Raw genomic sequence first — 14,801 nt, forward strand, 5'->3', positions numbered from 1 at the left:
CAGAAGAATTTTATAAACATTGATTTTAATAATTAATTTTTTCGGAATATAATAAATATTATGACAATTATGTTTTAAATAATTGAATTCTTATGGAAAACTTTATTTGTGAAAGTAATTGAATTACATGATTAATTAATTTAAAATAGTATTAGAAATAATTGAATTCTTGCTTAGAATTTTATTAAAATGACTCAAAATAATTGAATTTTCGGGAATAATTTTGTTATTTATTTACATAATTAAATGTTTTTGAAAATTATTTACGTAAATAATTGAATTCTTGGGAAGAATACTAATATTTTTGTAAATAATTGATTTTTTCGAGAAGTTGAAATTAAATTTTTAAGACAACTTACATTTTTTGAGTAATTCCTGTAAAATTGTATTAAAAATAATTGAAATCCTGCGATGAATTTTATTATTCATGAAAATAATTAAATAGTTGCTAATAATTATATTAAAATTTTCAAAAATAATTGAATTATTGTAAATTTTATTAAAATGTTTAAAAAGCATTGAATTTCTGTGAAATTTTTTTTTTTATTTTTAAAAATAATTGAATTCTTCACAAGAATTTTATAAACATTGTTTAAAATAATTAATTTTTTCAAATATAATAAATATTATGAAAATTTTATTTTAAATAATTGAATTCTTGTGGAAAACTTTATTTATGAAAATAATTGAATATATTTATTATTTTCGAAAAAATTTAAGTAAAATTCTTTAAAAGAAATAATTATTTTTAATAGAATATAAAGAAATTTGAATTATTTCAAAAATTTTTAATTATTCGTTTGTAAAAATTCAATTATCGTGCAACAACAGAATTGTAAAATTTCAAAAATCTTATTTTTTAGAATTTTCAAAAAAACTTTGCAATAATTCTATTTTATTAAAAAAAATGTAAGTGCGTGTATCTTTATTTAAATTAACTAATAAAAATTTTAATTATTTATCTTCGCTCTAAGAAACATGAATACATTAGAATGTGACTCTTTATAAAATTGAATTATTCATCAATTATTATTAAATTAAAATACTTTGAACATTCGATTTGTTAAAAAGTTTTTAATGAAATTCTTTAATAAATTTTATTATTTTCAGTTGAATTTCACAAAATTTCAATTAATTCGATAATTTTTTAAAAATTTATTTACATACTATAGGTATATTTGAATCAGTGACTGATGTTTTACTATCAAATTAATTATTTTTAACTATTTCTAGAGAACAGTATAAATGTCCATAAAAATTGAAATAAAAAGCAATTTTTTAAAAAGAAATTAAAATAATAAACTTTTTTTTAATTTGGTGAAAAAATTTCCGGTTTGGCATATAAAATTCCTGACTTATTTCCAGTTTTCGCCCGGTCAAATTAAATTCCCGGCTATTTCCCCGTTTTCCCCGTTTTAGTAGACACCCTGTAATTTCTTTTCTCAAATAATGTTGAATGTTTAATTTTTAGATTTTTAAATAATTCACTTTCATAACACAATATCTAGGGATGATGGGAGAAAAGTTTTGTAATAACTAATGAAGTGAAAAGAAATTAACTTAAATCCTTATAATAAAAAGTTTTTTGACGAGTTGCTTGAAAACTTTATAGGTAGTTTCTGTTTCGTCTCCTTCAACGATTATAAAGAGAGAAAGAGAGTGAAGTAAAGAGGGAAGTTGAGGTTAACAAACTTTGGGTTCGTTTATCTTACTTTGCGTCGTCGTCGTCTTTCTTTTCATCCTTCCAGTGAACATAACAAGGTAACAACGAAAATTTTGTTTCGCCATTTAGTCATGAAATATAATTATATATTTTCATCAAGTTTAGAAAAATAAAAATTACTACAAGGAAAAAATTTTGGCCCCCTTTTTAAAAAATAATTTCCCAATCAAACTGAATTCAATTTTCCTTTTTTTTTTTTTTGCTTCAAATGATGAATTTATACCCTAATGATGGTAAAATAAAATAATAAAAAAAAAATATTGAAGAACACGAACCTTTGATATTGCCATTTGGCTTCAGTTTACAACCATGAAAAAAAAGAACAAGTTACGGCATAAAGAAACTTTTCCCTCTGGGCGCTACTGGATCGTTTTATCTCTTGAATCGAGTCGATTCTGTCTTATATTGAAACTATCCAGAGATTTCTCAAGGTTAGAGCCAAATGAATTGCGGGAGAATCGAGCCTCAAGGTGATTTAGTTTGAGATCCATTAAAACTTTTATTTCTTAGGAAAATCTTAACGGAACATTAAGTTAAAAATTAAAATAAATGTTGAAAGTTATGAAAAAAGTAAAAAAAAAAAAAAAACATACTAGGAAACTGCAAAAAATTCATTACAAAAAAAAGAAGAAAGTTGAAAAAAGAATAATAGTGAAAAAACCACGCCCGAGACAAGTAACGCCCTCACAAGTATGGTACTAAAGGTTGCATCAATTTCTTTTTTTTTTTTTTTTTTTTTTTTTGAAAGTGACGATTTCTGGTATCTCCCTTGCGAATCTTTTGGTCCTTGAATAAACCCGAGTCCTTGTTTTGGTGAACGTGAACCCTTTCAATTTGCAGTCCATTGTTTGCGTTGAGAGGATAAAAAAAATATTACGAGTATATATGAGAAAATATAGTATATGGAGAACCGGGTGAGAAGGTCGCGAGTAAGTTGACTATCAACTTCTATATATATATATATATTGAAATTCGAAATCATAAATTGACAATCGTGATATCACGATTAGATATCCACATCCTATACAATATACAATCAAACACAAACACATTTTATTTGTATTAAAAGATTTATCTAAAATTAACTATAAGCATTGAATTTATGATACTATCATTTGTGTGTGAAATCATTTCAAAAATATGACAATTCTTTCACAATGCAATTTTAATTAAAGAATTTAGCAATTTAATTTATAAGTGAATAGCAATTAATTACCAATTCAAAAATAAAATTTGTTTTATAGTTCAATTATAAAAATCTTTCATTGCAAATATGACAATAGAATATTTAAGTTAAAAAAAAAATCAGAAAATTTAAATTATAAATTTTAAAAATTGTTAATTTTATATAAAATAGTGAAAAAATGTTAGTAACGCGCGTCGGCGCGCTAATTGTTGCTTGTAATATAGTAATAATTACTATACAGAAATAATAAAGTGATAGTATAGTAATTATTACTATACAGTAATAAAAAAGTAATAGTATAGTAATTATTACCGTATTATTACCTGAATATAGTAATTATTACTGTACAGTAATAATATAGTAATAATTACTATACAGTAATTATAAAGTAGACTCTAAATCTGAATTAGTAGTTTCTACTAATGAATTAGTGCGGATTCGTTTATCAATTTGAATTAGTACCAGTTTTGACTAATATTTAGTAGTTTTTTTTTTACTAAATTCTAGTAGAAAACTACTAATTCATTAGTAAGTCATATTTTTTTACTATTTAAAATTAGTAAGCCGGCTTACTAAATGAATTAGTAGTTTTTTACTAGCAAATAGTAGTTTTTTTTTTACTAAAAATTTGTCAAAACTAAAATCCAAACAAAATAACAGCACAATATTAGTCAAAACTGTTACTAATTTAATTGGTAAACAAATCCGTGTTATTTCATTAGTAGAAAACTACTAATTCAGATTTAAAGAGTAATAATATAGTAATAATTGCTATACAGTAATAATAAACTGATAATATAGTGATAATTACTATACAGTAATAATAAACTAGTAATATGGTAATAATTACTATACAGCAATAATAAAGTAAATAATATAGTAATAATTACTATACACCAATAATAAAGTAAATAATATAGTAATAATTACTATACAGTAATAGTAAAGTAATAATATTGTAATTATTACGATATCATCATATTATATAAAATATGGTAATTATTACGAAATCATAATATAAAATTTAAAATAATAAAATACTTTTTATTATATTTTCTATTATACACACGTTAAATTTCTAAACTATAAAAGTAGAAAGAAGAATGAATAATTCCTCTTTAAATCCTAAGAAAAATCAGTTATTAAACAGAATCGCTAGCCTTGAATTTTAATTTAAATGGCAAGACAACGAAATGTCTTTTTTTATATCTTAGTTATAACTGTGCCTTGTTTTGAAAGAGCAATGACCGACCCTGAACCAGACTCTCGTAATAGAGATCGTAAATAATAAGTTATGCTTTCATTACCATTTTTTTAGCATTAAAATGTTGACACCCACTTGTAAATATTATTGTTATTGTTATTTTTATCATTTTTATTATTGTTATTATAGTTTCTTTTCGTTATTTCATTACTATTACTGTTATTCTTATTATGTTATTACTATTTTTGTTCTTTGATGTTGTTGTTGTTTAGTTATGTTATTATGTTATTAATATTTTTTGTTATTGTTATTACTAAGATTGTTATTATTATTTTTTTTTATAACTATATGTTATTTAAATTATCATTAATATTATAATGTTATTGTTTATTGAATAAAAAAAGAAGGAAACTTGATGGTCAAATCGAAACTTATAATTATAGAAATTAAATGATAAGAAAAGAAGAAAAAAAAATGATAAAACACGGTGAGGTAAGAGACAAGTCACTGACTTTCTACTACATCAATTTAATGATTGACACTTTAGATAGCATTACGCATTTAATTAAAAAAAAAAAAAATAAAAAATAGCATCAAGCATAAATTAAATGATCGTATAAATAAAATACAAAGTGATTTTATAACCGCGTTTAATTTCTAAATATTATTACTTTTTTATAATTATTCACATTATTTCTTTTAATAGTGATAGTAAAAAAAAGTAATAATAAAAATGTTAACTATTATTCATTATAGTTTAATTTAAAAAATAAAATATTTATTTTCCTTCTTTACAAGACCATTTATATTGTAAATAAATAAATAATTATTAGTATAATAATAATAATAATAATAATGATAACAAGTGTAATTTATTTATTTCTCCATTAGACTTTACTGCTTTACAAGTGTTGCGCCGTATAGAGAACGTTCCTCCAAACTAAACTTAACTTTATTTACGATTGCCTCTAGAGTCTGACTTTAAATTAGGGGTACTCGCATTTGTCTGGATTACCCCCTATTGGGTTTTCTCGGCCAGAGGAGAGGGAAACAACTTTAGAAAGTCTCCTCCGCGTGCTAAATCGGTTTATTTGCGTCCGAATAGAAAGAAAAGTAATCAAGCAGCATCGGTGGTTCAGTGGTAGAATGCTCGCCTGCCACGCGGGCGGCCCGGGTTCGATTCCCGGCCGATGCAATTTTTTTTGTAATAAACTATTCAAAAAGTGCATTTTTTATTTACAGTATAATTTTTTTACTCTAATGAAATTTTTTTTAGTTACTGCTAAATTAAATGTAGACAATACCAATACTATTAATACTAATACTATTAAAATTAATACTATTAATATTAATACTATTGAGACCAATACTATCAAAACCAATACTATCAATACCAATACTATCAATACCAATACTATCAATACCAATACTATCAATACCAATACTATCAATACCAATACTATCAATACCAATACTATCAATACCAATACTATCAATACCAATACTATCAATACCAATACTATCAATACCAATACTATTAATACCAATAACATTAATTCCAATACTTAATTAATAAAGTATGTAAATAATTTTTAAGTTAATAATTATTTAATTTATAGTCAATAACTAATTGCAATTAATAAAGAATTAGAAACTGAATTATCGCACGACAAGTAGTTCAACGAGTTTGTAGGACGCTCTCGTTGAGTGGACAAGGGAAAATTGAATATCATATAAGCATCGGTGGTTCAGTGGTAGAATGCTCGCCTGCCACGCGGGCGGCCCGGGTTCGATTCCCGGCCGATGCAATTTTTTTTTCTTTTTAAAAACAAAAAAATGTTCACAAACCGCCTCGTTAACTTTTTTTTTATCTATTTTTCAAAAAAAATTAATTATTATCAGCAAATTAGTAAAATTTTTCGAGTTTATTATACAATTTAGTGTTAATTAAAGAACACAAGAGAAAAAGTAAGTTTTAGCAATAATAAAAGAATTACTTTTACTAGTAATTATTATTATTATTATTTCCTGTTACTAGCATCACCATTGTTGCTATTTTTATTATTTCTTTTTACAGTTCTTAAAATTACCATTAATTTTTTAGGTATTAATTCAAATTCCTAAAAGCATCAGGATATTAATTTTGTTATTATTAATAAATAGAAATTTAATTAAAAGTAAAATTATTCAAAATGATTTGAAACTACATTAGAGGATTAATGGTGATGATGCGATGATCCTGCGTAATGACTATAGACTTGCGTTCTCTTAGTCATTCGATCTTGATGGGTACTGTTGAGCCAGTATCTATCTCTCTCCCTTTCTATCGTAATCACGACTTGCTTTGGATTACCATACCCTTATACGAGTCTGTGATTTAGTGCTGAAACGTCTGCATATATGGCTAAACTGACAATATATTTTACCAGAGCCAACAAGCATCAGTGTGAAAATTCTTATTCCCTATATACACAATCAACTTGAAAGTATAACGAATTTCAACGAATTAATATAACAAAAAAATATAGAATAAATTAAAAATTAATGCAAATTTTCTCTGATAGTAATTTAATTCATTTGTCAATCAATTTGTATCAAAATTCAACTCAAAAATGAGGGAAATTTTTTTTAAAAAAAGATAACAAAAAGAAGACTTTTGTTGAATTCTTCTTCATTTAAGAAATGAAGCAGAATCATTTAAGGAACCATTTTGAAAGACAGTAAGCATTGAAATTTTTGTAATACACTTTAATTGTCTTTTTCCAGCCAATTAGATGTTTATATATATGTATTTGAAAACAAAGGATAACGGATTCATAGGAATTTTCTCAATGAGACTCTTACTCTCTATCTATGCAAAGTATCTATCTCAGGTAATTTAAATACCCCTCCTCCCCTCTCACACCACTTTACAGACCTGCAAATCCCAAGTACCATTAAACCTGGTGCTTTTCGCTAAAGTTTATATCGCCCCCTAAAGGAAAGTTCTCTGAAATAAGCACTCAACAATGGCTATTAAGTAGTTTGTTTGTCTTAAGAAATTCGCTCGTTCAAGGAGTATCTTGCCTGGATTTTCCAAGAATTAAAATCTTCTTCTCATACTCATTATACATATATACAACAAATGCATGTTGAAAATGTCGAGAACTGTATATATACATACATATATAGACGCGAAGTTGAAAGCTAATTGTAGGGTAGAGGATTTCACTTCTAGCTAAGGAATTATCGGTCTAATTATTGTCATTTTGCTTTTCTTTCCATAAGCCCCAATGGAAATTAAGTATTTTGCATTTTTCTGTTTGCCATAACATTCGGTTGCAGACAAAACTATTCAAAACTAAACATTTAAACATTTTTCAATGTTCTGTTAAACATAACATTCAAAACTAAACATTTTTCAATGTTATGTTAAACATACCATTCAAAACTAAACATTTTTCAATGTTATGTTAAACGTACCATTCAAAACTAAACATTTTTCAATGTTATGTTAAACATACCATTCAAAACTAAACATTTTTCAATGTTATGTTAAACGTACCATTCAAAAATGTTTATTTCTGCAACAACTGTTTTCAAAATTGTTTATTTTTTCTTTTTAAGCACCAATAATTAATGAAGATTACAATACCTGAATGTAATGGTGGTAATCATTGTTGTACGAATGATTAGTGTAACAATCAATTACAGCACCAATAATTATAGTACAAAATAATTATAATACAACTGATAATAATACTAATAATGGTAGCACTAATGATTAGAGTACACTAAAGATTAGAGCACTAATGATTAGAGTACACTAATAATTAGAGCACTAATGATTAGAGTACACTAAAGATTAGAGCACTAATGATTAGAGTACACTAATTATTAGAGCACTAATGATTAGAGTACACTTATGATTAGAGCACTAATGATTAAGGCACTAAAGATTATAGCACCTACAATAGTTCTTACTGCATTAATTATTTTTAAGTAACAACAATTAATAATAGTTGCAATTGCAGTAACAAAGATTAGGATACCAAACAATTACAATACTAAAGATTATATTACCAATTATTAATAATTCTAATAATTGTATCAGTAATGATTACAATACTAAATAATTGCAGCACTAAAGATTTGAGTACTAAGTTGTTACAGTTACAGAACTTCAATGATTTTAAGTAACAATCATTAATAGTACTAACAATTGGAGCACTAAGGATTACGGTACCAAATGATTACAGCATTAAATATTGTATTACCAATAATTAATAGTGCTAATAATTTTAGCACTAATAATTAGGGTACCAAATCTTTAGTGCTGTAATTGTACACCACTAAAGATTAGAGTACCAAATGATTAAAACATTAATGATCAGAAGTCCAAATGATTAAAGATAAAAACATAGGTAAAAATTAAAGATGGTAGAGATTTAGGATGGTAGAGTATGATTGGAATATCAAATGATTACAGCATTAATGATTGGAATACCAAATGATTACAGCATTAATGATTGGAATACCAAATGATTACAGCATTAATGATTAGAACTCCAAATGATTAAAGATAAAAACATAGGTAAAAATTAAAGATGGTAGAGATTTAGGATGGTAAAGATGAGTATTCTCTAAAAAATTAAAGCTGGTAAAAATTAAAGATGGTGGAGATTTAGGATGGTAGAGAGTATTCTCTACCATCCTAAATCTCTACCATCTTTAATTTTTGTCATTTCTAATTCCTACCAACTTTAATATTTCCCATCTCCAACTTTTATCATCTTTTTTTTGAATCAATACCATCTTTATGGTATTGATTTTACTTTATTATATCTTTATGTCACATAAATAAAGCAAAGGTGCTAAATATTTATCACCTTTTGTAATTTGTATCACCCTTAATAAAACTTTACAGCACACTCACTCTATAAATTACTAACTGCAAGCATATCGAACTATACTATATTTTCTGTAATTATACAAAAAGACCTGGAAATTTTTTTCCACCATTAAACTCAACAATTTAGCCCTTCACTCTATATGAAGTGACTCACGAAAATCAGAAATATTTCATGAAACAAAATTAGCTATTCATTCATCTAATAAAATATTTAGACTCGCACTCGACCCCATTGAGTGAGGGTGCAATCACCTCAAGCCCTTTGTCTCGACCTTGTGGTTCATTCTATTCGACTTGATAATAATTTCTATCAATAATACGTATATGACTTAGTCTTTCCTTTATTCCTTGACAGTGGCAATATCGATCAAACGAAAACTCGTCTTCGTATTTTTATTATTCCACATATGTACAACTATGATTTTTTTCAATAGACTTTCGTTTGTTATACATACACAAGAGTTGATAAAGGTAAAGAATAAATGATAAAGAATAAATAATAGAGAATAAATGATGAAGAATAAATGATAGAGAATAAATAATAAAAAAAATAATTAAAAAGAATTGCTAGAGAATAAAATAAAGAATAAAAAAAATGATAAAAGAATAAAGAAGAAATTAAATAGTTTGCTAAAAATAATTTTTATCATTTTTTAATGATAACAATTGTTTTTGTACAATTTTTCAGAAAATATGTAGTCCCATAGTGGGGAAATTTAAAAAAGGAGTAATTTTGTGGAAAGAAAAATAGAAAGAGAGATAAATGAATTTAAGAGGGTATAATAAAAGGAAATGCGTGCAGCACGCGCTTCAGGTCAATGTTCCTGCATAATGCATTAGTGATACGTTTCTATGGTTGTGAACATGTACGTGCTTTAATGGAGGACATACATTAACAATGCCACTACTATTACTATTAGGCTAATTACAATTTCACCTAAAAATACAAAAACGATTATTTTCTTTTTAATTACAAAATTAACTGTTGTCTATAAATAATATATTATCATTGTTCAGAAATATATAAATAATAATATACTATAAATATAAACCATACAAATATATTTTCGAAAGAAAAACTACAAAACACTTTTTGCAACAAATTTTTTAATTAATTGAATTCTATTTGGAAAATTTATGAAAACAGTAGATATTAAAAATTATTGAATTGCGAAAAGTTTTTAAAAATAATTAAATTTTACAAAGAATTCTATTAAAATTATTGACAATTATTGAATGTCTGTGTGGTATTTTATTAAATTTTTTTGAAAATAATTGAATTTCTAAAAAGCATTTTATTATTTATAAATATAATTGAATTCTTGCAAATGATTTTATTGGAATTTTTCGAAATAATTGAATTTCTAAGAAGAAATTTGTTACTTTTAAAAATAATTGAATTCTTGTGATGAATATTACTATTTATAAAAAATAATTGAATTTTGCATAGAATTTTATTAAAATGCCTCAAAATAATTCAATTTTCGGGAATAATTTTCTAATTTATCGACATAATTGAATTCTTTCGAAAAATTATTTATGTAAATAATTGAATTCTTGGTGAAGAATTTTATTAAACTCTAAAAGAATAATTGAATTATTTCAAAAAAAAATTAAATTGAAACTCTATTTAAAATAATTATTAAAGTCCTGTAAAAAATTCTAATATTTTTGTAAATAATTGAATTCTTCCAAACAATTTATTAGAATTTTTCAAAATAATTGAATTTCCAAAAAGAAATTTATTACTTTTAAAAATAATTGAATTCTTGTGATGAATATTATTATTTATGAACATAATAATTGAATTTTGCATAGAATTTTATTAAAATGCCTAAAAATAATTGAATTTTCTGGAATAATTTTCTTATTTATCGACATAATTGAATTCTTTCGAAGAATTATTTATGTAAATAATTGAATTCTTGGGAAGAATTTTATTAAAATCTAAAAGAATAATTGAATTATTTTAAAAAAATTTAATTAAAACTTAAAATAATTGATTTCTTTCAAATAATGTGATTAAAATATTTAAAAATAATTGCATTTCTTCAAAGAATTTAGAAAAATGATTTTAAACAATTGATTTTCTTGAGGAATTGAAAATTAAATGTTTAAGAATAATTACATTTTTTGAGCAATTCCTGTAAAATTTTATTAAAAATAATTGAAATCTTGCGATGAATTTTATTATTTATAAAAATAATTGAATATTTGCTAAGAATTTTATTATTTATGAAAATAATTGAATTTTTGCGGAATATTTTATTAAAATGTTTAAAAATGATTGAATTTCTGTAGAAATTTTTTTTATTTTGAAAAATAATTGAATATAATAAATATTATGAAGATTTTATTTTAAATAATTGAATTCTTAAGGAAAACTTTATTTGTGAAAATAATTGAATTTTTCGATTAATTAATATAAAATTGTATTAAAAATAATTGAAATTCTTCAATGAGCTTTATTATTTACCTATGAAAATAATTAAATTCTTGCTTAGAATTTTATTAAAAAATTTTTTTAAAAAATTGAATTTCCATGACAAATGTTATTAGTGAAAGTATAATTGAATTATTGTGAAGAATTGTATAAAAATTTTGTTAAATAATTGATTTTTTCGAAATTTGTTTGAAAATGCTATTTTAAATTTTAAATTAATTGATTTCCTCTGTAGAAATTTTATTATTTATGAAAATAATTAAATTTTGGTTCAATTTTATCAATTTTTTTTAAATAATTGAATTCTTTTTCGAAATTTTATGGAAATACTATAAATATTAAAAATAATTGAATTTCGAATATTTTTTGAAAATATTGATAGGTTTTAGTATAGATGAGTGCGAATTCTGTACTGGCATAGTATTGCCACAATATTGCTACACTCTCTAAATTTGAATCAGCGAAAAGTCGCCGATTCACCAGCCCAGAGTATGCAGCTGATGAAATAGCGTATATACACTGATGAAACAGCGTATATGCACTGATTTTCCAGCGTATATACGCTGTTTCATCAGCTGCATACTCTGGGCTGGTGAATCAGCGACTTTTCGCTGATTCAAATTTAGAGAGCAGTATTAAAACAATTTTTCCTTATTATTGCCATAATTTTGCCCTGATTTTTCTCTACTATTGCTACAGTATTGCCATACAATTTTGCCAAAGCATTGCCAGAATTTCGCCATAATTTTCCCTAATACTAACACAATTTTGCCACCAGTATGATTACAATTTTGTTCATTACATTCTCCCAACTTTTTACATTGTATGGTCTCAACTTTTTTTTTCCATAGCATTGTGACAATTTTTCTATTGTACTCTCACAGTATAGCACAGATTACGCAATTTAATTACCAACACAAGTGAAATGTCATTTGCACATTTCATTTTCTATTGAACATTGTGCACAATGTATATACACTTACACACAACGTGTACATACATTGCATCAAAAAAAAAAAAGAAAAAAAAAGAGGAAGACTCTCAAACTGACTGCTTGGTAATTGCTTAGGGGAACCGCCCTATTGTTATATACACAAACTCTGTACCAGGTAATAGACACGTGTGGATGTGCCTCCAACCGGGATAAGAAGTTCGGCATTAGGGGTAAAACTAAACCAGTATCAAAAAGCAAATTGCTACAATATTTACCAGAAAAAAAGAAACAAAGTCTTTTTTTTTGACCATCTTTTCTTAAATGAAAGTTTAGTTTGAAAAAAGATAACAAAAGAAAAGGGTTTTTTTAATTCTTTTTTATGAGCACACGAAAAAGAACAAATTTGCTTTCTATTTGCAGTTGAGATTTACGACAATAAATTAAAAGAGTCATAAATTATTGTTGGCAATTAAAGAACAGCCTTTCATTGTGAGAGTCTGTTATTTAATGAACGTTTCTGATTCTACATCATCATCATTATCATCATCGTCAATGTTTTCAATTGTTTTTAAAAGGCACTCACGAAAGAATTATTTGCTTCGTGATTTTTGATACTATACTGTGGCTATATTTTTCATCTTTGAGATGACATGTTAAGTGGTTATTATATATATCATATGGTCGTTTCGAACCAAAACTGAATCCCTTCGCGCCAACGAGGTCAAAGAGAAGATTAAGGTCGTTGTACAAGGTCGGATCTACGTTTAAGACTATTCTCTCTTTCTCTTTCTTTTTTTATTTATTATAGAAAAGGATAGAGACACCTCTGAACACATATAGAGACTCATAAGCGTGCCTTGAACATGACGTTAGTGCGATTAATTAAATTTATGGCTCATTATTGGAGAGCAAAATTGATGGCAATCAATGATAAAAGCAAACGAAGGATAAATCGAGATTTTATTTTCTTAGAAAGTGTTTGAATTTTTTTTTATATATACGAATAAAAAAACTAAAAAAAATTACCAAACCAAGAAGATCTCCTAGTCTCAAAAGCAAAATTCCTACAATTTCTACAAAAAAAAAAATTGCAGACTTTTCTTTTTCTTTTGGTTCAGAAATTCTAAAAATCTTAAAAATTTCAAGAGAAAGTAGTCCTAATAGTACTTTCGCTGTAAATTCAAAGGAGAATTGAAAAATTATACTCGTGGAATTTTTACAAAACCTCATATAATTTAAAAAACTCATAAAGTTTTACTAAGACTCACAGAATTTTTAATAAAACTCATAGATTTTTTTATAAAACTCATAGATAGTTAAATAAAACTTATAAAATTTTACTAAAACTCATAGAATTTTTTTTTAAAATTAAACTCATAAAGTTTTAGTCAAACTCATAGAATTTAAAAAAATCATAAAGTTTTACTAAAACTTATAGAATTTTAAAAAAATCATAAAGTTTTACTAAAACTCATGAAATTTTTTAATAAAACTCATAAAGTTTTAATAATACTTATATAACGTTTGATAAAACTCATGGAATTTTAAACAAAGCTCAAATCAAATAAAAACTCAAATAAAACTTATAAAATTTTACTAAAACTCATAAATTTTTTTTTTAAAATATTAATCTCATAAAGTTTTAGTCAAACTCATAGAATTTAAAAAAATCATAAAGTTTTACTAAAACTTATAGAATTTTAAAAAAATCATAAAGTTTTACTAAAACTCATGAAATTTTTTAATAAAACTCATAAAGTTTTAATAATACTTATATAACGTTTGATAAAACTCATGGAATTTTAAACAAAGCTCATAAAGTTTACTAAAACTCATAAAGTTTTACTAAAACTCATAGAATTTTTTGTTATAAAACTCATAGAATTTTAAAAAAATCATAAAGTTTTACTAAAATTCATAGAATTTTTAATAAAACTCATAGAATTTTCAAGAATACTCATAAAGTTTGTAATTAATTTGCTGAAGAATTCTTTGCAATGATATGAAAACTCTTACTGTGTAACTCGTAACTTTTTAATCATAAAAAAACTCATTTTCCATTTAGAAAACCTATTTTCATAAATAATTCAAGTATTGTTTTAATACTTAAAACTAAATACAAAACTCTTACAGAAACTCATTACAACTTTACCAAAATCGGAACACGTATAATTCTAAGAGTAAAAAATCTCATAATAAAGCAAATCTTTATTCTATTTTTCACTTACTGCAAACTAATATTCAAAGAACATAATTTAACTAAACAAAAAATATAATGAAAATAATTTTTGAACTCTTGCTAATAATGGTAGAACTCTTAGCACAACTCATTAGACTTTACCTAAAGAAAACTCATAGAATCGTATTTTTCGAAAATTTGCAAGTTCATCATCACCTTCAACAGATATTCCATTAAAATA

At 24.5% G+C, this 14,801-nt stretch overlaps 1 protein-coding gene and 2 non-coding genes across 7 annotated transcripts in view; 2 read left to right on the plus strand and 1 right to left on the minus strand.

Moving 5' to 3' along the window:
* The window catches only part of LOC122498063 (zinc finger SWIM domain-containing protein 8 homolog), a 182,907-nt gene that overhangs the window by 139,675 nt on the left and 28,431 nt on the right, over window positions 1-14,801 (minus strand). The gene's annotated exons all lie outside the window — the stretch shown is intronic.
* Window positions 5,238-5,308, plus strand: Trnag-gcc. The gene has a single exon. It is a non-coding gene; the product is annotated as a tRNA-Gly (tRNA).
* Window positions 5,851-5,921, plus strand: Trnag-gcc. The gene has a single exon. It is a non-coding gene; the product is annotated as a tRNA-Gly (tRNA).

Source organism: Leptopilina heterotoma, unplaced genomic scaffold, assembly GCF_015476425.1.
Source record: "Leptopilina heterotoma isolate Lh14 unplaced genomic scaffold, ASM1547642v1 Lhet_141, whole genome shotgun sequence".
Taxonomy (NCBI): domain Eukaryota; kingdom Metazoa; phylum Arthropoda; class Insecta; order Hymenoptera; family Figitidae; genus Leptopilina; species Leptopilina heterotoma.